The sequence below is a fragment of the Hibiscus syriacus genome, unplaced genomic scaffold (genome assembly GCF_006381635.1).
Source record: "Hibiscus syriacus cultivar Baekdansim isolate YM2019G1 unplaced genomic scaffold, ASM638163v2 tig00117048_pilon, whole genome shotgun sequence".
Taxonomy (NCBI): domain Eukaryota; kingdom Viridiplantae; phylum Streptophyta; class Magnoliopsida; order Malvales; family Malvaceae; genus Hibiscus; species Hibiscus syriacus.
The window spans coordinates 2,407,204-2,431,293 of record NW_024063538.1 but is presented as its reverse complement, the minus strand read 5'-3'; the positions used below and the strand labels follow the sequence as shown (position 1 = coordinate 2,431,293).

The following is a 24,090-nucleotide window of genomic DNA, read 5'->3' as shown; positions in this document are numbered from 1 at the left end:
TGTCTTTTCTTGTAATTGGGGTCATTGCATAATAGCTTCCTATCTTCTACTAGAAGAATTGCGTCAGCAGCCTTAGCCATTTGAGCAGCATATATAAAATCTGTCAACTCTGTAATTGATGAATCTGAACAACATCTCTTCATGGCTATTGAAGCCTCAGCCTCTGAGTACCCCATTTTCGTCAAGTATAACATTTTATTCTCATCAGAATCAGAATTTAGGATTTCCTCGGTATCAGAAGAACTATCAATATATGTGAAATCATCCTGAAGGATCGCTTCATAATCAGATGAGTAGTTATCAGAATCAACATGTTGCATGGGTGCAAACTTTTCAAGAGCATGTACCATTGTATATGTAGTCTTTCTATTGTATCAAAATAAGATTATTATTCACATAAATTGGTTTTCCTCCCACATAAAAGTATATTCTAGAAATAGCCTTCATTGCAAACAAGGTTCACTGTGTCGGCTTGGAATAAATTACCAAGTGATTTATCCCAGTCTGTCCGACTAGATCCCTCCAGATCCAAAAAAAATGGGCACCTCATTCAGAAGAGGAATATATCTCACACATTTCCGTCAAAATGATTGATTACTTCTTAAGTTTGTGACAACATGAAGAGAACTCCTCAAGTTACTTAACAACTGTTGTTTAGTGACATCATAATGAGAGTATTCAAGAAAAACAAATTTGAGGCACGAATAAAGCCGTAAGTACCCACAACAATACATTATCAAAATTGGACCTTGTGGGGATCATGATATTGAAATCAAACAAACATTGAAAGTAAGCCTTACAGTTTAGAAGGTTGGGGGCATTTTGAAGGCCCAATTTAGACAGATCCATGTGGGGCATTTTGAAGGGTCATATAAATATGAATATTTAGGCATTCTTGGAGGCTCATCTCAGCAAGAAGTAATGTTGAGCACACTTTTAACATCTGTATCAACAAATGTTGGGGCATTTTAATGGTTACTTCAGACAGATCCATGTGAGGCATTTTGAAGGCTCAGATTAACAAGAAGCAAATGATGGAGCATGCTGAAAGCCCATGTCAATCATAATCAGTAATATTGACACATTTTGAACGTTTGTATTAACCAATGTTGGGGCATGCTGAAAGCCCCTTTCAATCAGAATCAAGAATATTGATGTATTTTGAACGTTTGTACTAGCCAATGTTGGGGCTTGTTGAAGACCCACATCATCTTATGAAAAGATCATTGCTTTGAGCAAATATTTCCAATAAGACAGAAAAGTATGAAGAATGAAAATGGTGAAACAGTGACAGTGGAGATAACTATACATAATTGCTTCGTTCATCAAACAGTTGCATTAGGATCATGGTGTTGAACAAATATTTACTCAGCAAGAATGGTTTCAAATACTCAATTTTCTTAACATGTGTCAGATGACAGCGTGTTCTTTGTTAAGCTATATCACGGTTACATGGATAAAGATGGTCCCCATGTAGACCATTCGATCCAGGGTTCAATTTCTCAAAATCTCAGCTTTGAATTTTGTATTCTGTGTGTCGGTGATGATTGGAAATATTTCTTTGAGATTCCTGGCAGTTAGTTCCAACCATACTGTTGAGGTTACGAAGCTGTTTTTCATAACAATTTTTGCTTATTTGATGACATTGAAGAGGGAGACTTGAGTTTACGTATATTACCTTATTCCCATTGTTACTGGGGTTATCAGTGCCAGTCGGGATGAACTGAGTTTTCATCTATTTGGTTTATCATGTGCATTTCATCTACAACAACAAAAATTCCAAGGACCTCCTTCTGTACATATCTCCTATAGTTGATGTGTTTCTACTTCCTACAACACTCAGTATAGAAGAAAACATGATCGGTATCACACTTGCCCTTGCTCGAGCTGATATTAAGATCAATTGGTATCTCTTATTCAATTCGTCACTAGTGTATTTCACGAATTTGACCTAGTTTTGGTCATGAAACACACCAGTATTTCACTTGTATTCCTACTGAGTTTTGTTCTCAAGTGGTATTGTGACATCATACAAAAGTTATGAACACTATGAAAGAGCTTCCCTGACTAGAAATATATGGCAGAAGCCACAGGAAAAGATGAATGTGTTGCCAAATGTTTTACGAACATCTGAGCAGAAGCCACAGGAAATGATGAATGTGTTGTCAAGTATTTTACGAACCAGCGATTATGGTGCTGAACCAATGTTGTGATCATATAGTTTTCATTCATTAATGAAAGATAAAGCATGTCTTCTTCAAACCCAAGGTTAGAAGTGAGATATAATGAAGATTTCTTTCCACAGAAGGGAAGTAGAAATTTTAACAACAAGAAACTAGTGGAGCCAACTAAGATTGAACAATAGATTGTTGTTAAACATCTCGACATGATATGGTCCAAGTTGCATTGTTCGAGATCCAATTAGATGTGGAGACATGAAAGGAATTAGGATAAATCCTCCTTATGATGTGTTTCAAGAGTCAAATCAGAACAAACACTACTCTCCTAATTAATCTTTGCTGAGTTAGGCATATCTATATCTACATTCTTAAAAGATGATAGCTACATTCTTCAAAGATGATAGATTCTCTATTCAAAGATGATAGCTACATTCTTCAAAGATGATAGATTTTCTCTTCAAAGATGATAGCTACATTCTTCAAAGATGATAGCTTCTCTCTTCAAAAAAGATAGATTCTCTCTTCAAAGATGATAGATTCTCTTTTCAAAGATGAAAGCTTTATTGGATTTCTACACAAGTCCAAAGTTGGTTTTATCCAATACAAATGGGGCATCAAGGTCATAATTCTGATTACGAAAAGAGTTCCATAAATGAAACATTTCTTTTGAGACTTTCATGAAACAAAGAAGACACAAAGATTGCTCTTCCAAATAAAAAATGCCAGCTTGAAATGACATTTTGATTTAAGTGAAGGAAGACCGAGTTCGCCACTTTGAAATCAAATGAAGGATTTCACATTCATGCATTCATAAGAACATCATTTGCATAAAAGAAAATGCATTACATTGATATATTTGATTTCATTCAAACATGAAGTTTTACAGGTTTTCATATGAAAAAAGAAGATTCATGATGGAAAATACCTTACAAGAAGAAGGTAGAATTCAAAACTTCGAATGCAGGAAACATCTGAAGAATAGATGGATGCAATCCACAGAAGAAACATTATTTTGAAATGGGGAATGTTACCCAATCAACAAATTATTTTGAAAAATGAGAAAACGATTTCCAAAGTTTCTCATTTAATCTTTTCTGAAAATGAAATTGTTCAATAGTAAGAAAACGATTTCCAAATTTTCTTACTTAGTAAACTATTTCCCAAATTTATAAGTACTACGGGACATCTATAAGACCTTCAGTGCAGGATGTTTTCAAATAGTAATTTATCTCACTTGAGATTGTTTTTCTTGAAACATTTCCAGAAGAGTTCATAATGAGAAGAACTCATCTGAAGAAGGAAGAATAAGTTCATGATGAGAAGAACTTGTTCAACCTTTTGCTTGAATTCATCACTCGATGGATCAGCATTGCCAGGTAGAGTTCATAACGAGAAGAACTCATCTGAAGAAGAAGAAGAAGTTCATAATGAGAAGAACTTCTTTAACCTTTTGCGTAACTCTATCACAAAAGGAGATGGATCAGCATCAACATTTCCAGAAGGAGTTCATAATAAGAAGAACTCATCTGAAAATGAGAAAACTTTGTTCAACTTTTTGCTAGATTACATCACAGAAGGAGATGAATTGTCATCCCCGGTGGTAGAGTTCATAATGAGAAGAACTCATCTGAAGAGGAAGAATAAGTTCATAATGAGAAGAACTTGGTCAACCTTTTTCTCGACGCTATCACAGAAGAAGATTGATCAGCATCAACATTTCCAGAAGGAGTTCATAATGAGAAGAACTCATCAGAAAAAGAAGAAGAAGTTCATAATGAGAAGAATTTGTTCAAATTTTTTCTAGATTACATCACAGAAGGAGATAAATTGTCATCCCCAGTGGAAAAGTTCATAATAAAAAGAACTAGTCCTAAAGAAGAACTTGTTCAACATTTCATCCTAATCAAGAGAAGCCAAATGAACAAAAATTTATTGTCTTTTCGTCTTTGCCCTATTCTTGTTAACACAAGAATGGGCAAAGAGGGGCAGCTGTAGACACTAAATTTTTATATCATTTTATTAGTATTATTATTTTTATTTTTATTAATATTATTATTATTATTATGTTATATTATTATTATTTTTAAATAATAAATAATTTTATTTCAAACCCAAACCCGAGGCCCGTTTTACAACAAACACATCAGGCCAAAAAAAACCTAACCCTTCTAGGGTTTCCTGAAGTTTACATCCCAGCCACCGCCGCTGTCGACGTTTTCACTGCCAGGTGACCTAACCAAATGTTGTCGACGCCCTACTGCCACGAAGCCAGCCTCATCGAAGTCTCCAGAACACCAGATGGCAGCCCACATCAAAGCCCTATGGTGAGTCACCACCATAGCTATGGTGACTTATCGAAAGCCCTCTTTAACCGATCCGAGGCCATCGCCCGTAGAGGCTATAAAGCCATCACCTTCCCTGTAAAAGAAAACAGAGAGCAAGACAGAGGAAACTGAGAGCAACAGCAACCAACGGAGAATAAGAAGATACGAACAAGAAACGAGCAGCAAGCATAACCACATCAACACCAACGATGAAAAAACAACAGCCGAGAAGAGAGGAAAATACTAACCTATAACCGTTGGTTTTCAAACCGTCGCTCACGTCATTTCAACCGAGGTAAAAGCTTCGGTTTTCTTTAGATATAGGGTAATCTAAAGGTTTTTAGGGGAAAAGATTGTCGGATTCGGCTTTAGATAGAATAGGGCTTCGAGTTGATATAGTTGAGTGAGCTCCGGCCACCACGTATGGTGGTCGGCGGTGGATGTCAATAGTGGTTCACGGCGGTTGGCCGGTGACCAACGTTTCTCCAGTGGGAGGAGGCTAGAGAGAAGAGAGAGGGTTATCTATCTTAGAGAAAGAACCAAAGAGAAGAAATGAGGCTAAATGGCCATTTTTGGTCGGTTTGGGGGTATTTAAATCCCTCCCCAAACGATGTCGTTTTGAGGAGGGGCCCCTTGCGTAATTTTAGTAAATGAGCAAACCCTTTCCGCAACACCCATAGTTTTGTAACTTTTCATTTTAGTCACTAATATCAATTTATGAGCCTTTTGATTCGATTTTTTAATTTTTTTATTATAATTTAATCATTGTTTATATATGTATATATATTTAGTGTAAAATACCATATTTAGTCCCTTAAGTTTAATAATTTTTATTTTGATCGTTAATTAATTAATTAAGGACAAATTACACTTTTAGCACTTAGATTTATGACATTTCGAATTAGATCTTTCAATTTTAAAATTTTACAATCTTAACCACTAATTTTTATAATTTTCATTTTGTCTATTAATTTATATATTTGTATTTTAATACTATAGTTTTAATTTTATTTATTTTAGTCACTGTTTATTTTATTTCATTTTAGTTATTTTTTATTATTTTATATTTTATTATGTATTAATTATTATTATTATTATTATATTAGTTAGTATATAAATTATTATATAAGTTAAATAATCATTTATTTAATATTTTTTATTTTTAATTTAAATAATTTTAAATTTAATTTTTTATATTTATAATTGCTTTTTTATATATAATTTTTTAATAAAATAATCATTTTTTAATATTTATTTAATTTTTTAATATTAAAGAAAAGGGATGTCTTAAAGTAACTAAATCATTTTCTGATATTCTTAAATAAATAAATATCCTTATTTTTATAAATTATAAATTATATATTTTTATTAATTATATTATTTTAGAGAAATGTTTTATTAAATTTTTTTTAATTTTTAATTTAATTAATGTTTAAGCATTATAAGTCATTTTCTGATATTTCTAAAGTAAAGTCATTTTCTAAATATTTTTTATAAAATTATTTTAAATTATTAATATATTTTTCTTAAAATTATATTTAAATTTGAAATAACATGATTATGAATTAAATTTATTTTTGAATTTTTAAATTTCTAATAATAAAGACAATTTATAATTAATGAGTACTATTTTTGGGCGTTATAGGGGTGTTAATCCTTCCCTAAACGTAATCGACCACGAATCCCTTCTTTCCTAAAAATATTTTTGGTTATACGCAGATCAATTTATCTTTTAAATTATGTTTTCTTAAAACCTATTTTAAAAGATTGTTTTTAGGTATTTGACCTACCTACCCAAAAGGTCAATGGTGACTCCCAAAACAATTTTTTAAATCAAATCATTTATTATTTTTAATTTTCCCGCCAAGTAAAATTTCATTCCCGGGAAAAATCCGGTTACGACACCTATTATAGTAATGTTGTTGCACATCAATCTTTTTTCACTATTTTCAATTCATGGTGTGTTGTTGTAGTTGAAGTAGGAGTACTACTACTTGATTCTGCCTTCTTCCTTCTAGAGTGAGACATTTTATTATCATAAAACTCAAATAGAAACTTTAGAGTAACCTAAATGGTAGAAAGTACATATTAGTATTTTCAACATCATATGTATCACTCACAATCCACTCAACAAAATCTCATTTATGTCTTGGATCAAGTATAAAGCAACAAACAACAAAATATTGATATTACCAACATTTACCTAATATTTATCATGTTTGGCCTTCATTTGGCGAGTCATCCTTTTAGTGCTTTCACTTTCATAAGAATAATAAGTTGAGACCAAGTCTCTAACTTAAAAATTTTGATGTACATAAGAGTTACCTGTCACATGAAGACACCCTAACATCTTCAATGTAGCTTCATAAAAGATCTGTAAAAAAAGTAAGATGACTTCAACTCTTTTCTGAACATTTCATCGGGTTCACCAAAATACCTCTTCAAATCCTTGCAATAGGCACCACTCTTGGTGCACAAGTTATCGAAAGTTTTCTTAAATTTCAAAGCAACTTTAAGCATTAAAAATGTAAAATTTCACCTTGTTTCAATATCTAAGTAAGCAAGATTGCTACTTGTAATGTTTTCTTCTTCCATGCAAGCCTCGAACTTTTGAAATCTATTAGGAGAAGAACTCACAAATCTCACAACACCACGAACTCTAGCAATAGATAATTTAAGATCTTTCAGACCATTCTTAACAACCTAGTTTAATATATGTATCATACATCTCATATGTAAAAATTTACCATCAAACACTACCCCCAATAAGTGATTCCTCTTTTAAAATATTGAACGGCCTCATCATTTAAACTAACATTGTTAATAGTTATGATTAAAATCCTACGAAGATTCGATTAATGTAAATATTTTTCAATGAATTTTCAATGATTTCACTAGAATGACCTGAAATAGGATAAAATTGATTATCTTTTTATACAAGTTCACTGATCTTCAATAAAGTGTGTTGTAAGACACATATACCTTAATTTCTGACCAGAAGTCCAACTATTGATAGTGAGACACACTATTGAAGATAAATTATTCAAAAATTCTTTTAATTATTTCTTTTTTCAATGAAGAGACTATAACAATCTCTTGCCGCAGTGGAATGCAAAGGAGGAACAAATGTAGGGCACATTTGTTTGCAAAAATATCGAAATCCTTCACGCTATACAAAGACAAAGAGTAACTCATTACAATAAGCATCCTAGCTAGTGCCTTCCTACAATTATCTTGATCAAGTTGCCAACACCTAGGGACTTTAGTAGTTTTAGTGGTGCTATCTGGAGATGTAATTGTTTCGGATTCAAAATTAATACTTTTTTGTTTTATATTAAAGTTTGCAGAATTTTTTTTACATCTTGCAATATGATTTTTCATGCCACTAGTCCCTTAGATGACTTGTGCCAAACATTTTACAGATAATTGCATTTCATCTTGTTAGGCTTATTGGTTTCTGAAAATATACCAAACAAGAGAGTCTTTTTCTTTCTACTTTACATTACTTATAGAGGGATAAGATTTCTTCTTTTTCTTAATCATTGTATCTTTCTCAACTTCCTTTTTACTATCTTCTCTATAAGAACTATGCTTCAAGTCATCAATCTCATCAACATTCATCACATTATCATTAACACTTTTCATAGTTCTTTATACTCTAATTTTTTAAATATAATCAAGATTAATAAACGAAAGTACTAATTTACACTAGATCTAACAATAATTTAAAACTAAAGAAAAAATAACTAACATGAAGTGATAACATTATTTTTTTAATAAAGTTTGCTAACAGAAATTAGATTGCTTTTCTAAAATCATATGCTAAATATGATTAAAGAAGACAAATAAAAAATAAATTAACCATTATCAGTTTACCCTAAGTAAAACAAAATTGAATTTGACCAAAAAACTTAAAGTAAAAAAAAAATATTAAAGAGAATGTCGTGTGTCGTATAAAAATAACAAAGGTGACTCTTGAAGCGGATTTTTTTAATAAATTTTATTATTTTTCTTGTCAACTAAAATATAAAATATATATGCATGAATCAACTTATCTCGGTTGTTAAAGGAATCGTTGTTGTTTCTAGAAGTTACTGGTTCGAGCATCAACGATTGCAGCAGGGTAATTGAGCGTTCATTGTCAAATGATTGAGAGTATTTAGAACATATACTACTCTGTAATCACTTTAGCTTAATCAAAATAAAACCACAACGCAACATTATATATGATTTTGAAAAAAATTATAATTGAAGTAACCAAAACAAAATACTAAACATATAGTTCACCCAAAAGTTTAAGGGCATTGGTCTAATTTCAAAAAAATAAAAACGGACAATTAAAGAAAAAAAGCCGTGCCACCTCAGTTCTCTAACAACCCTTGCTTACGTTAAATCCTCCAAAACGGCAGAAAAGATATGATCTTTCTCATGCTCATTCTATTTCACATTATAAGGTCAGTTTCGTCTTCATCTAGCTTTCCTACCTTTTTTTCTCTTTCAATTTCCCCAAAAAAATCATCATATTTTGTATGCATATCCATAGATGCTAAATGGTTCATTTGTTAGTAACGAGGAGTCTTTTCTCTTCCATTTTTGCATTAATTTCAAAGCTTTGTTAAAATTTCACTTTCAATTCCTTGAAGCTCCTCAAAGTACTATTTTTTTTTTCAACACCCAGAGAAAAAGACCAAATCTTGGTGATTTCAAGCAATCTGTGAAGCTGAAATACGTTAAACTTGGCTACCATTATGTTATAACACATGGGATGTTCATATTCTTGACCCTTTTCCTCACACTTCTCGCTGCGCAAATCTCCACATTCTCTCTTCAAGATCTCCATGATCTTTGGGATCATCTTCGTTTCAATTTTATATTTGTCGTTTTATGTTCAACCCTTCTGGTTTTACTATCGACTCTTATTTTCCCTCACTCGTTCTCGTCCTGTTTACCTTGTTGATTTCTCATGTTACAAGGCTGATGATCACTGGCGTATGCATGTTGTCCCCGGGTGGGCACGTGCATCTCGAATTTCTTTACGTTGGTTATTTATTTTATTAAAGGTGTTCACCTTAAATTTAATTTGTGTTCACTCTGAAATTCGAATTTATTTATGTTAGTCCTTTATTTTTCTAAAGATACTCACCCTGAAATTTTATTTTTGTCTATCCCATATAAAAGTTTTATGATTATTAATACATGTGTCCACCTTAAAAAATATTTATGGATCTGTCGCTGCGGATTATGCTAGGAAATACACCAAGCATATGTTCGTGGACAGGTCCCTTTTGATTGGTACTTCTACTGAACAAAACCTCGGGTTTCAAAAGAAGATTCTTGAGAGGTCTGGTGTTGGGGACTCAACTTATGTACCCGAAGCTGTTTTAAGAGTTCCTCCGAATCCTTGCTTGGCAGAAGCGATGAAGGATTCCGAGACTGTGATGTTCGGTGCGCTCGATGAACTGTTCGATAAAACGTCTCTGAGACAATTGTAACTACAAGGTGTATGTTATATATAATTGAGAAAAATTATGAATAAATACTATTTTATAATTACTTAAAAATAAAAAAAAATTCCTTAGATTATAACATGATATCAAATAGAAAAAGGTAAATTACATAAATGATCACTGCTGATTGAGTCAGTTTTCGTTTTTCCTACTAAAGTTTTAAAAGTAACAAATTAGTCACTAACATTATCGATTTGTAACAAAATGGTCACTCCACTGTAATCACTGTTCAATTAATGACATGACAACATTAATAAAAAGGCTAATATTTAATTTTACCCCTAAACTACTACCAAAATATTAAATAGATCCTTAAACAATGATTTTATATCTAATTTACCTAAAAACTTTATAATTTTCAATTTTTTTTCAAACACCCCACCACCTATTATTATCAGGTATCACGTTATTTTATCATCTCACTGATATATAAAAGCAGAAACCAACCTTGAATCTTGAAGAATATGACAGTGTCTATACGTACATGTAATGCAAACAACATAGGGAGTTGCAGATAGAACAAATTAGTACGATGAGATTGTTTCAAGTTATTCATCATTACTAGTATCATTTGTCATTTTGGTAAAAAGAATTCAGAGATATTTTCTTCTTTTGGCTTATTGATGAACATCGACTTGAAAATCAAAGTGGAAGAATAAGAGAAGCCCTTGAAAATGGAAGGAGATTGTTCATTGATGACGATGAAGAAGAAGAAAATGACCGTGCCCCCATTTCTCAGCTTTTCCCGCTTCTTCAACAACGCCATGGCCCATGTGGTATGTATGTATGTATATGTGATTTACTTTTTGTACGTAGATAACATAACTACTGTGGGTGTTTGCCCTTTGTTCTTATTGTTTTTCATGTTTCTTGTTGCATAGGATCATGCTACACAAAACCATCTCTGTAAATCTTTCACGTATTAAGAAAACCCACAATGTAATATGGTATTCTTCTATAGTTTTGTTTTTTCGAGTGTTTGTTTTAGGAGTTAGGTATAAACCATAAATTGATTTTAACTCAAATGATAGATTAATGGACAACTGGTTTCTTCAGCAGGGAATCCCTGATTTTCCTCACAAGGTTGTGAGGTTTGTAAATTCATTGATAAAGTTTTTGATTTCTTCTCAATAAATGCAGATTTTTATTTTTGCTTTTAAGCAATGTTGTTGATTCAATGAATGCAGATAATGTATCATATTCTCCATTTGGTTGTGATTCGTACTTCAATTTTTAAGCTGGGATTCATTTTATAAGGAAAGTGGTTAGAATATAAGGAGGTGATGAGGTGTTTGAAAAAAAATGGAAAAGTAGAAGGCAATCGGGGTAAGTTAGATATAATATCATTATTTGAGGACCTATTTGATGTTTTTGAAATAGATTAGGGGTAAAACTAAATATTAACCCTTTTTTAACACTATCAATTTAATGGGGATAATGGTGGGGTGACTATTTTGTTACAAAATGAATAACCATAGCGACCAAATTATTACTTTTGAAACTTATATAGGAAAAACTAAAACATAATCATTAGTGACCATTTGTATAGTTTATCCTAAGAAAATCACCCATCAAATCAACAAACCTTACCGGTTCAACTGAAATAACCAACTCTCACACATAAAATTATGGTGAATCACCCAAGTAAAATAAAGAGATTTTTTTTTAAAGAACTTTAGATAAAAGAGTGAAGAAAGAAAGATAGAATGATGAATGAAGACAGAGTAAATTTCTTCATCAAGACTACCTCAAGTGCTCATCTTTATAGTAAGAAGGTTGAAGAAGTCAGGTAAAGGTTAAAATATTAGAATGTTTATAAAATTAGTTTGTAACACCCTAATTTAGGGGTTAAATTTTAGAATTATAAAGTGGTGGATTTAATTGGTATTTTGGGAAGAAAATTGAGGATTAAATTGAAATATTTTAAAGTTTTTAAACCATTTTAAGAAGTATAGGAAATTCAGTGACTAAACTCATGGTTTACCCATTTTTTATAGGATGAATTATAAACCTCATTTCCCTGTATATTCTGCAGATTATTTTCCCAGTTTCCCTCCCCCTTCAACCCTCATTTCCTCTCCGATCTACTCATCGTCCGACCTCCGTTCGACGAACCAAAACCACCATCGTGTTCATTGTCGACCGATGAACAAAACTTCTTAAACCTTTCGTCGTAAATCGTTGTCGTTCGTCGTTAATTTCAGTCGAAAGTATTATCGGTTTTAACTCAATTTTCGTTGGTTTTCCGTCGATTCACGTTGATCCAACCATCCATTTTCGACACCTCCCACACCATCGTGTTCCTTGCATCGTTCCAAGTCCACTAGAGATCTCCGTGTCTCCTTCGTCGCTGGCGCGTGGAGGGGTGAGAAAGTCAAAGTTTTCGATGTTCGGAATCGAGCTCCCAGCCGTTCAAAATTGTGAACCGAGCTTAGTAAGTGTCTCAAAATGCTTTAAAATAATTTTTAGGAATTTTTCTGGGAATTTTTCGACACGCCAAGGCGTCGCACGCGCCCCACGAGCCACCCCCTGCGCGTGGGAAAGTCCTAGCCGTAGGGTGATATTTGTGTAAAAAACTTGGGTACTAGTTTTGTAAATATTTCTAAAATGGTGTATAATTTGTAATTAATTTCTATTAGGGTGATATTTGTGTAAAACTGTTGACTGACCGTTGACCATTGACTATCGTTGACCGTTGACTTTGATCAAAAAGTCAAAATTTTGAAAAGTCATAATTATGTTTTTTGATGTCTCGAATCTGTTTTTGGGGTCCGTTTCTCCAAATTCAAACCCGGTAAGTTGTTTTTGACTGATTTATCACCCGATTCGATCCGTTTTTCGGAATTAAACTCTGTTTTTATGTAATTTATGTTGATATGCATCTGAGGAATTATTGGAAGTTGAATTAAAGATCGAAGACATTCGAATGGAAATTATATGGTCGATCAGTATGGCACGGAAAATGAGGTAATACTTTACTACCTCTTTATGCTCTATATAACATGTTGTTATTGGTAAATGGATGAATAAGATATGTTGGTCACTTTTGTGGAGTTGATTAATTTATACATTCGATATTAATGCGGTAGAAATTCGGTAACTGAATACGGATCGAATGACTAATATAAGAGATTGAGGGATTGTTAGAATTAAATTACAAGTTTTTTGATTAGTGATAAAGGAATTAGCCCTGGATTTGTAATTTATATTTTATATCAACAAAGGTTAAATATTAAAGGTACTCAGATGAGAAATTATGAGAATACTCTGGTTGAGTAAATTACGAAAATACCCTTAAATTGTAAGATGACGAGAATTGTCCCTAGAAGTTGGTTAATAACTCTGAAAATACATATTGATCCGGTAAAAATTACTGATGTGCATAAGAAATGCTAGTTTTGCTTAGAAAATATGGATAACCGATTTTTAAACTCAAGAGGGTTTGTGCAAGATACTAGAAGTCTGTTAAGGAATCATTTCAAGATCAGAGAATGTTCGGGAAAGCAATTAACCATAGAATCTCTAAACAACAATTATTTTCGTTAAGAGTTAATATCTAACGATTTGGTTAATAAATTACGAAAATGCCCTTGAAAGGTAAAAATAGTCTGAGTTGACCCTGAATGAGAAAATACTTTGAGGATTCGTACTTAACTCGATAAAGTATAGATTTAATTGTTAAGATCCTGTCTTTGTACAGAAAATTCCTGATAACATGTTGGTAACTTTTGAGAAGACAATTGACTTGAAAATCTCTGAGTTAAGAATAAATTATCGAGGGTGCTCTTTTGTTAGAATTGTTCAAAAGGTTTGGAAAAGATGATACGTTTGAATTAAATAATAAGATCATATAGAAGAAAATGATTGAAATACACCAGATCTATAAAATAACCAAAATACACTTGTAATGGAAATGATCCAAGAATATCACCAAGCTCAGGAATGATGAGATATCTTCGAGCTCTGTAATGAATGGAATAAAACTGATCACCAAAATGACCAAAATACCCTTATGACCTATACTAAGTAATGTCTTGGATTAATTAAGGAATCCAAATAAGCATATGTGTTGGAGTACCTTTAAAAGTTATGGAACACAGCTTAAGTGAGTTGATCAATCTTAATGATATATCAGTACCTGAACGACATAGATAATACTTGTGTTCGTCTTCTCAAGTGTGGCTTGATGATAATTTTGGAAGTATTCAGCTCAACTAAACTCTAGATCGAATTCGATATTAAGAAGTGTATATTCATTAGACAAATCAACTACGAATACCAAATTGAATTGAACGGAAGTACAATATGTATATGAAATTCAGGAACGTCTGAATTACTATAGAAAATCCCGAAGTAACTATAAAGGACTTGACTGCTAAATGAACTAAGTAACCTCAATGACTGAGGATTAAGTAAGTGATTTGGACAAGTTTGGAAACTCTGATGAGTTTACATAGTGCACCATTACTGTGGGTTATGAACCAAAACTCAAGTACGTTAGCATTTCTTGATATCGTTGAAGTGGGGAAATGAAATAAATACCATTGGAATATTCATTCAACGATGACTTAAAGATGATTTATGAACAATAATTGTTGGTATTAAAGAGTGAATACCTAAAGGACAGATAATGATCTGGTCAACATGCATTAGTTCTGGGAGTTGTTCTGGTTGAGTTATTTCGAAAATCCAATAGATCGACACAGATTGTAAATGTCCTGAACCTTTATTTATTCCTTATCAGCTCAAGTCACATTCTGAATAACTGATGATTCCGTCAGTTATTGAACTCTTCCAATAGTGATTCTAAATTTTGACATTCTATCGGTATACTGAAGATCCGTGTGTCTCTGCCTGTTAAGATTATCCTGTACCTCTGAATAATATCCATAAACTCTGGTGTCTTCCCTAATCTTACAAATATTTTATCTGATTTCTGACTTGAATTCTGTTATGATACATTACCTGAATTTTGTTCTGATTTCTGATCTGGATCCTATTCTGATATCTGATCTGAATTCTGTTTTGATTTCTGATATCTCCGTTTACTGACGGAGAAATGTTTTATATAGGGGGTTTATTATTAGAGGAAGTTTATTTATAGGCTTCTCAACTGTGTGCTCAGGGCCTTACTGGTTGTGTGGGGTGTATGGTTCCGGGGAACCTACACAAACAGATTGTGAAAGGATGGGGGTGTATATATATATTTTTTAAAAAGATTTGTATCTTTTATTGGTTTTACAGGAACACACTAGATAACTTATTCTGATCTCCTGAACTCAGTCATCTGAAATATTTCTCTTAACTGAAAGCTCATTGTCCATTACCACATGAAATATCAGTAGGATCTCCGCTCAACATAAAAAATATGTAGATGTCGGAACCAATAAGGAAATATATGTTTATCTGTATCTGCACGTTCTTCAGCATCATCTGGTAGTTCTGTATTACTGAGCTTTCAAAAGCTCACTCTGTTACTCACCGTTTCAGGTTAGAAGGATCGTACCAGTGCATCTATCGACTTCAGTAAAGGAGTTATTCTGGCGTAGTTTACAGAGTATGGTACATGTGATTAGGGGACATGTAATTGTATTTTGTTTAAAATACGAGTATGAAAATCTATTTTATTTCTGAATACTGATAAATGATTTTATGAGTCTACATGTTCTAATAAAATGTTTTAAATTATCCAATATTTTTACAGTGGGTCGCTCCGGTGGCCCTAATGTGACAACCCAGATCGGATCGGGTTACCCGCATCGGTCTGAGGGGGTTACATTTAGTGGTATCAGAACTTTAGTTTTCATCCGTTAGGACTCTATCGTTTTATAAAGGAATACCAGTAACGTCTATTTGAATTCTGTAATGTACCTCACGAACCATGTGAGAGTTACTCATCTGAGAAATTTCGATCCGACTCCATAAATGAAATTTGGATATGTTACAGCTCCATGAGCCTATTTTCGTAACCAATGCTGAATTGATTCTTCAAGGAAATTTTCGTTCGGATTCTTTTATTAAAATGAGGAAACGTTGTTATAAGAATATATGCTCAGCTGGTTAAGGATTAGTAAAGAACTCGTATTTTTGTAAAAGTTACTTGAAAGTATGAAAGAACAGATGAAAGTTTCATTTATGTATTTCTGTGACATGAATGAATTTCGAGGATGAAATTCTTTTAAGGAGGGGAGAATTGTAACACCTCAATTTAGGGGCTAAATTTTAGAATTATAAAGTGGTGGATTTAATTGGTATTTTGGGAAGAAAATTGACGATTAAATTGAAATATTTAAAAGTTTTCAGACCATTTTAAGAAGTACATGAAATTCAGTGACTAAACTCATGATTTGCCTATTTTTTATAGGATGAATTATAAACCCCATTTCCCAATATGTTCTACAGATTATTTTTCCCAGTTTTCCTCCCCCTTCAACCCTCTTTTCCTCTCAGATCTACTCACTGTCTGACCTACGTTCGACGAACCGAAACCACCATCATGTTCGTTGACGACTGATGAACAAAACCCCTTAATCCATTCGTCATAAATCATTATCGTTCGTCGTAAATCGTTGTCGTTCGTCGTTAATTTCAGTCAGATGTATTGTCGGTTTTAACTCAATTTTCGTTGGTTTTCCGTCGATTCACGTCGATTCGGCCATCCGTTTTTGACACCTCTCACACCATCGTGTTCCTTGCATCATTCCAAGTCCACTGGTGATATCCGTGTCTCCGTCGTCGCCAGCGCGTGGAGGGGTGAGAAAGTCAAAGTTTTCGATGTTCGGAATCGAGCTCTCCGTCGTTCAAAATTGTGAACCGAGCTTAGTAAGTGTCTCAAAATGCCTTAAAATAATTTTTAGGATTTTTTTCGGGAATTTTTGGACACTCCACGGCGTCGCACACGCTCCACTTGCTGCCCCCTGCACGTGGGAAAGTCCTAGCCGCAGGGTGATATTTGTGAAAAAAACTCGGGTGCTAGTTTTGTAAATATTTATAGAATGGTACCTAATTTGTAATTAATTTCGATTAGGGTGATATTTTTGTAAAACCGTTGACTGATCGTTGATCGCCGTTGACCGTTGACCGTTAACCGTTGACTTTGACCGAAAAAGTTAAAATTTTCGAAAAATCATATTTTATATTTTTTGACGTCTTGAATCTGTTTTTGGGGTCCGTTTTGCCAAATTCGAACCCTGTAAGCTATTTTTAACTGATTTATCACCCGATTCGATCCATTTTTCTGAATTAAGCTCCTTTTTTTGTGTAATTTCTGTTGATATGCATCTGAGGAATTATTGAAAGTTGAATTAAAGATCGAGGACATTCGAATAGAAATTATATGGTCGATCAGTATGGCATGAAAAATGAGATAATATTTTATGCTCTATGGAACATGTTGTTATTGGTAAATGCATGAATAAGATAATGTTGGTCACTTTTGTGGAGTTGATTAATTTATACACTCGATATGAATATGGTAGAAATTCGGTAACTGAATACAGATCGAATGACTAATATAAGAGATTGAGGGATTGTTAGAATTAAATTACAAGTTTTGTGATTAGTGATAAAGGAATCAGCCCTGGATTTGTAACTTATATTTTATATCAACAAAGATTGAAAATTAAAAGTACTCGGATGAGAAATTATGAGAATACTCTGGTTGGGTAAATTACGAAAATACTCATAAGTTGTAAGATGACAATAATTGTCCCTGGAAGTTGGTTAATAACTCTTAAAAGACATATTGATCCGGTAAAAATTACTGATGTGCATAAGAAATGCTAGTTTTGCATAGGAAATGTGGATAACCGATTTTTAAACTCAAAAGGGTTTGTGCAAGATACTAGAAGTCTGTTAAGGAATCGTTTCAAGATCAGAGAATGTTCGGGAAAGCAATTAACCATAGAATCTCTAAACAATAATTATTTTCGTTAAGAGATAATACCGAAACTATTTGGTTAAGAAATTATGAAAATGCCCTTGAAAGGTAAAAATAGTCTGAGTTGACAGTGAATGAGAAAGTACTTTGAGGATTCATACTTAACTCGATAAAGTACAGATTTAATTGTTAAGATTTGTCTTTGTACATAAAATTCCTGATAACCTGTTGGTAACTTTTGGGAAGACAATTGACCTGAAAATCTTCGAGTTAAGAATAAATTATCGAGGATGCTCTTTTTGTCAGAATTGTTTGAAAGGTCTAAAAAAGATGATACGTTTGAATTAAATAATAAGATCATATGGAAGAAAAGGACTGAAATACACCAGATCTATAAAATGACTAAAATACCCCTGTAATGGAAATGACCCAAGAATAACACCAAGCTCAGGAATGATGGGATATCTTTGAGCTCTGTAATGAATAGAATAAAATAGAACACCAAAATGACCAAAATACCCTTATGGCCTATATTAAGTAAATGTATTGGATTAATTAAGGAATCCAAATAAGCATAGGTGTTGGACTACCTTTAAAAGTTAAGGAACACAGCTTAAGTGAGTTGATCAATCTTAATGATATATCAATACTTGAACGACATAGATATTACTTGAATGCGTTTTCGTCTTCTCAAGTGTGGCTTGATAATAATTTTGGAAGTATTCAGCTCAACTAAACTCTAGATCGTATTCGATATTAAGAAGTGGATATTCATTAGACAAATCAACTGCGAATACCAAATTGAATTGAACGGAAGTACAATATGTATCTGAAATTCAGAAACGTCTGAATTACTATAGAAAACCCCAAAGTAACTATAAAGGACTTGACTGCTAAATGAAGTAAGTAACCTCAATGACTGAGGATTAAGTAAGTGATTTGGATAAGTCTGAAAACTCTGATGAGTTTACATAGTGCACCATTACTGTGGGCTATGAACCAAAACTCAAGTACATTAGCATTTCCTGATATTGTTGAAGTGGGGAAATGAAATAAAGACCATTGGAAGATTCATTCAACGATGACTCAGAGATGATTTATGAACAATAAATGTTGGTATTAAAGAGTGAATACCTGAAGGACAAATAATGATCCGGTCAACATGCATTAGTTCTGGGAGTTGTTCAGCTTGAGTTATTTCAAAAATTCGATAGATCGACACAGATTGTAAATGTCCTGAACCTTCATTTCTTCCTTATCAGCTCAAGTCATATTCTGAATAACTGATGATTTCGTCAGTTATTGAACTCTTCCAATAGTGATTCTAAATTCTGGCATTCTATCGGTATACTGAAGATCCGTGTGTCTCTTCCTGTTAAGATTATCATGTACCTATGAATAATATCCATAAACTCTGGTGTGTTCCCTAATCACATAAAATATTTTATCTGATTTCTGACTTGAATTCTGTTCTGATACATTACTTGAATTATGTTTTGATTTCTGATCTGGATTATGTTCTGATATCTTCGTTTACTGACGGAGAAATGTTTTATATGGGGGTTTATTGTTGGAGAAAGTATATTTGCAGGCTTCTCGGTTGTGTGCTCAGGGCCTTACTGGTTGTGCGGGGTGTATGATTCTGGGGAACCTACACAAACAGATTGTGAAAGGATGGGGGTGTATATATATATATATATTAAAAAGATATGTATCTTTTATTAGTTTTACGGGAACACACTAGATAACCTATTCTGATCTCCTGAACTCAGTCATCTGAAATATTTCTCTTAACTGAAAGCTCATTGTCCGTTACCACCTGAAATATCAGTAGGATCTCCACTCAGCATAAAAAATCTATAGATGTCGGAACTAATAAGGAAATATATGTTTATCTGTATCTGCACGTTCTTCAGCATCATCTGGTAGTTCTGTATTACTGAGCTTTCCAAAGCTCACTCTGTTACTCACCTTTTCAGGTTAGAAGGATCATACCAGTGCATCTATCGACTTCAGTAAAAGAGTTCTTCCGGTGTTGTTTGCAGAGTATGGTACATGTGATTAGGGGGCATGTAATTGTATTTTGTTTTAAATACGAGTCTGAAAATCTATTTTATTTATGAATACTGATAAATGATTTTATGAGTCTACATGTTCTGATAAAAAGTTTTAAATTTTACGTTATTTTTACAGTGGGTCGCTCCGGTGGCCCTAATGTGACAACCCATATCGGATCGGGTTAACCGCATCGGTCTAGGGGTTACATAGTTAGTATTTATTATTCTGTTAGCACTTCAATTGGTCGGTTAGCAGGTTGTTAGTGGACTATATAAGCCTACTGCTGCAATGGGCTAAACAAGCTTTTGTAATCAATTTTATATTCGGTAAATAATCCTAATCCCTAATTCCTTTGTATTTGCCCTTTTTGGTTTTCTCCGTTTGCTGCTGTCCTTCAGCAGTGTCCGGTCATCGTTCAGGTGGCTCAACATTTCATCAGTGTACAATGCTCTGCTATTACAACAGGATTATCTGATTTAACTAATAGTCCTGTCACGCATTTCTCTTTTGTTAAGAGTATTGTTGTTACAATAGGTTATTTGCATAATATTCATTTGACCTACCATGATTTTTTTTACCCATAATATAAAAAACCTCGTCACACTAAACAGAACTGTTAGAAACTTCATAACAAGTCAATTGACGAACTCGATTCAAGTGTAAGTGTTCGTAGTCGAATAATTTTCTATTGACTAGAAAAAAGAATAAATCTTATCAGTAAAGAAACTAATACTTAAGGGGAAAAAATCTAGATGCCTCTCTAACTCTATTTCAATGGCGGTAGTTATTTTGTAATAAGTAGAATATCAATTAACTCGATTTTGATTGGTTTTATCGGTTGTAAACAAGCTCTAATACCATAATGAACGTATGGCGATAACAACAAATGAGCATAGAAGTGATTATAACGATGAAATAAAAGATGGTCACGTTGAAAACCAAAACAAAAACGAACTGATATGTTTCTCATTTACATTGGATTACCAAAATGGGTCATTAGGACCAATACAATAACTAGTACACAAAGCCTGCTTTGCAACAGACTCAAACAAAGACCCGATAGATTTTCTAACTACCCTAACAAACATAACAACAACAATTAATCTTAGTTAGGAATGATAATTTAATCTGAAATCGATAGATTTGGGTCAGAGCAACAAAAATATTCCTCCTATAGTAGCTATTAATACGAATAACAGAAACTTTTCTATAGTCATTTCTGTACATTCAATGCACTCTACGGATAGAGGAATACATAAAGTTGAACGTAGTAAATTAAGAAATTTGAAAGATTTCGTTGAAATTGTTCGTTTGGAAATTTCCCGAAAAACTAATCATAGGTTCTTCTATCCATCGGAACAATAGGGCCGTTATGCTCATTCTAAACTTGTTAAAGAAATTAAATACGACCAAGGTATATCTTTTTTATTAGAGGTTGAATCGATCATCAGAAGAAGAATTAGACCAAAAATTAGGATGCATTATGAGAAAATAAAACTTCCATCGAAGAGAAGCAAATGAAAGGGGCTTTCATAAAAATTCTCGTAAAATCGAGAATGAAGTTTTCATTCTGTACGATGATATTGATATGGCCAGATTCGAACTTAAAAGTATATGACTTAATGACGAATAATAGTATTTTTAGAGATAATTGTCATAATACTTCTTTTATATACTTTTTAATTAGATCTCTATTTTATTGAATAAAAACGATCTTATATATATTTATGTATGGCCGGGTTAGTTGCGAGTTTTTACCTCCAAAATTCTGGTTAAATCAAGTTCAGGTGAAGGGAATATGCTCCTTGAATTGTATTGGATGAGGTTTAGATGGAGTAAATGTGCTCCTTAATTCAAGTCGAAGTGGAGTATGTATATGCTTCTCGAATCAGATTAAACATGTGCAGACACCAGTTTTTGTCATGGTTATAAATATTATATTATAATTATTACTATTATATTATTATTATTATTATTATAACAATTATATTAGTATTAATATCATTTATGTTCTCTTTCTTACAGGTTGTACAACAAGCCCAAACTAGGCCCGAATTAAAAAATACATATTACAGTAGGCTTGGAACAATTCAAGACTAAATCAGCAAATTCGGATACCCAAACTACAAAGTGTAAACCCACCGAACAAGATCCATGCTCACGCCAATAATGCCATCTTCAGCATTTCACGGGACCTGCAGCAAAGTCATCCCACATTGAACCAAATCAAGAAAAAGTCAATCAATCATCCATCAAAATTGAGCAAAAAGCAACCTAATCCATAAAAATTTAGAGATTTCTACCTAAACCTGTCATTATACTACCAAATGTGGAAAAAATTAACATGCAAGATGACAAGGAGAATTCGATGGAAAAATATAGAAAAGGGGACGATGAGATACGAAAAAGAGGGAAAAAATACCACAATCAACAAATAGAGAGCAACTACGTTAATATTTTTTTTCATTTGTTTTAATAATTTCTAAACTAAAAATAAAAAAAACGAAAAGAGAGGGCATCGTTCGAGAAGAAGAAAAAGGAATTTCATCAACGAAGGAGGCTCTCTCGGCTCCCATTTTTCTCTCTTGAAATCAATGTAAAGAGACTATCTCTTCCATATTAAAAAAAAAGGCAATATAAGATATAGAAACCATAACGTTTTTGAGGTATCTTCCATCTTTCTTTAATTTTCCAGTAGCTTCATGTGTGTGGGGTTTTTAAATTAAAAAAGAAACAAAATAAGAGTGAGGAAGGTGTTAGTTTTTACCTTAGGGGATCTTGAATCCTCACTGGAGTCATACCTTCACATGAACTAAAACTAAAAGCCCTTTTTCGGTTAGGCGTGTACATGATGGTTTAAGGTTAATCGTGAGAGTGAAAGGGAGAATGGCGAGGAAAGTCCTTTGAGCTTTCCACTAGCGTTTTCGTAATCCCAAGGTTTAGATCGGAAGCAAACGATAGAAAAATGGGTGTTAGATGAAAATTGCGTATTAGTTTTGTTTTGGTTAGGATTAGGTAACTTACCCGGTCGAATGCTGTTTCAATGCGAAGTAAAGAATGTTAGAATTCTCGGTTTGAAAGGTGAGAGCCAACGTCATTCGTGAGACAGTTTGGATGATGGTCGGAGTAGTAGTTTTGGTTATTTGGTGAGAGACAACACCATTTTGTAAGGAGGGCCTAGGCTTCTTTCGTTGTTGGGTTGCCGGTTGGGTGCGATGATGTTTGAAGTAGAGAAGCGACAACCATGAAAAGAAGAAGAAGAAGGGTGCTGTGCGAGGAATAGATGGAGAAAGCTTGATGCGGCTGTGTGCATTTTCCTTAGGCGTGAAAATAGTTTAGGTTTAGGTTAGTTTAATTTATATATAAAAAGGTTTGGTAAAATTATAGTTTAGGGTCGTTAGTTTATTTTTAATTTACATGTTTAATTTCATATTTATTGAAATTTGGTCATCATTTTAGATATATATATTTGTTAAATTCATAGTTGGGAACTTTATGTTTTATTTTTTTATTTAAGCCACACTTACGCATTACATGTTAATATATATATATATATAATTACATAGTACATGTAAATAACTTTTGTATTAAGATGGTATATTGTTTGGTATTTTTTTAATATATTTATTAAGTAGATAATTATTATTTTTAATTAATATTTGCATGTTAGCCTCATGTATATGACTCAACCTAATTACATAATCGAATTAAGGGTAATACCCTTTTAATTTAAAATTGTCTAAATGACTTTTCTTAACTTACAGGAAAGTTGTTCTTGACGATTTTAAATTACAAGTGTATCCGGTCATTGTCACTAAAAAATTTGATTATTCACTTTAAAATTAGGGAGTAAAAGAAAAAGAAATGTTCGACTATTTAAATTTGTTGAGAAAAGGTCGTTAGAACTGACCTAAAGATCTAGTCTCAATATTTTTAAATAATCGCGTATTCTTTATCTTTCTAATGGTTTGGTAATTTTAATTTAACCTATTTCGTTGCTTTTGAATATTATATATAAAATCCACATTTTGTTGTTTGAATGGATCATAAATCAAATTAAACTCAAACTTGTAAATTTCGTTACAAAGACATTAATTAATCGACTAGGTACCGATTTAGGGCGTTGTGGGGGTGCTAATCCT

General features: G+C 32.8%; 1 long non-coding RNA gene across 1 annotated transcript; it reads right to left on the bottom strand.

Annotated features, from left to right (window-relative positions):
• Nucleotides 1-21,920: 21,920 nt before the first annotated feature.
• Nucleotides 21,921-23,261, bottom strand: LOC120197536. The gene is made up of 2 exons (XR_005523278.1): nt 22,716-23,261; nt 21,921-22,143 (listed from the first exon to the last, which is right to left on the bottom strand). It is a non-coding gene; the product is annotated as an uncharacterized LOC120197536 (long non-coding RNA).
• Between the last annotated feature and the right edge of the window lie 829 nt (nt 23,262-24,090).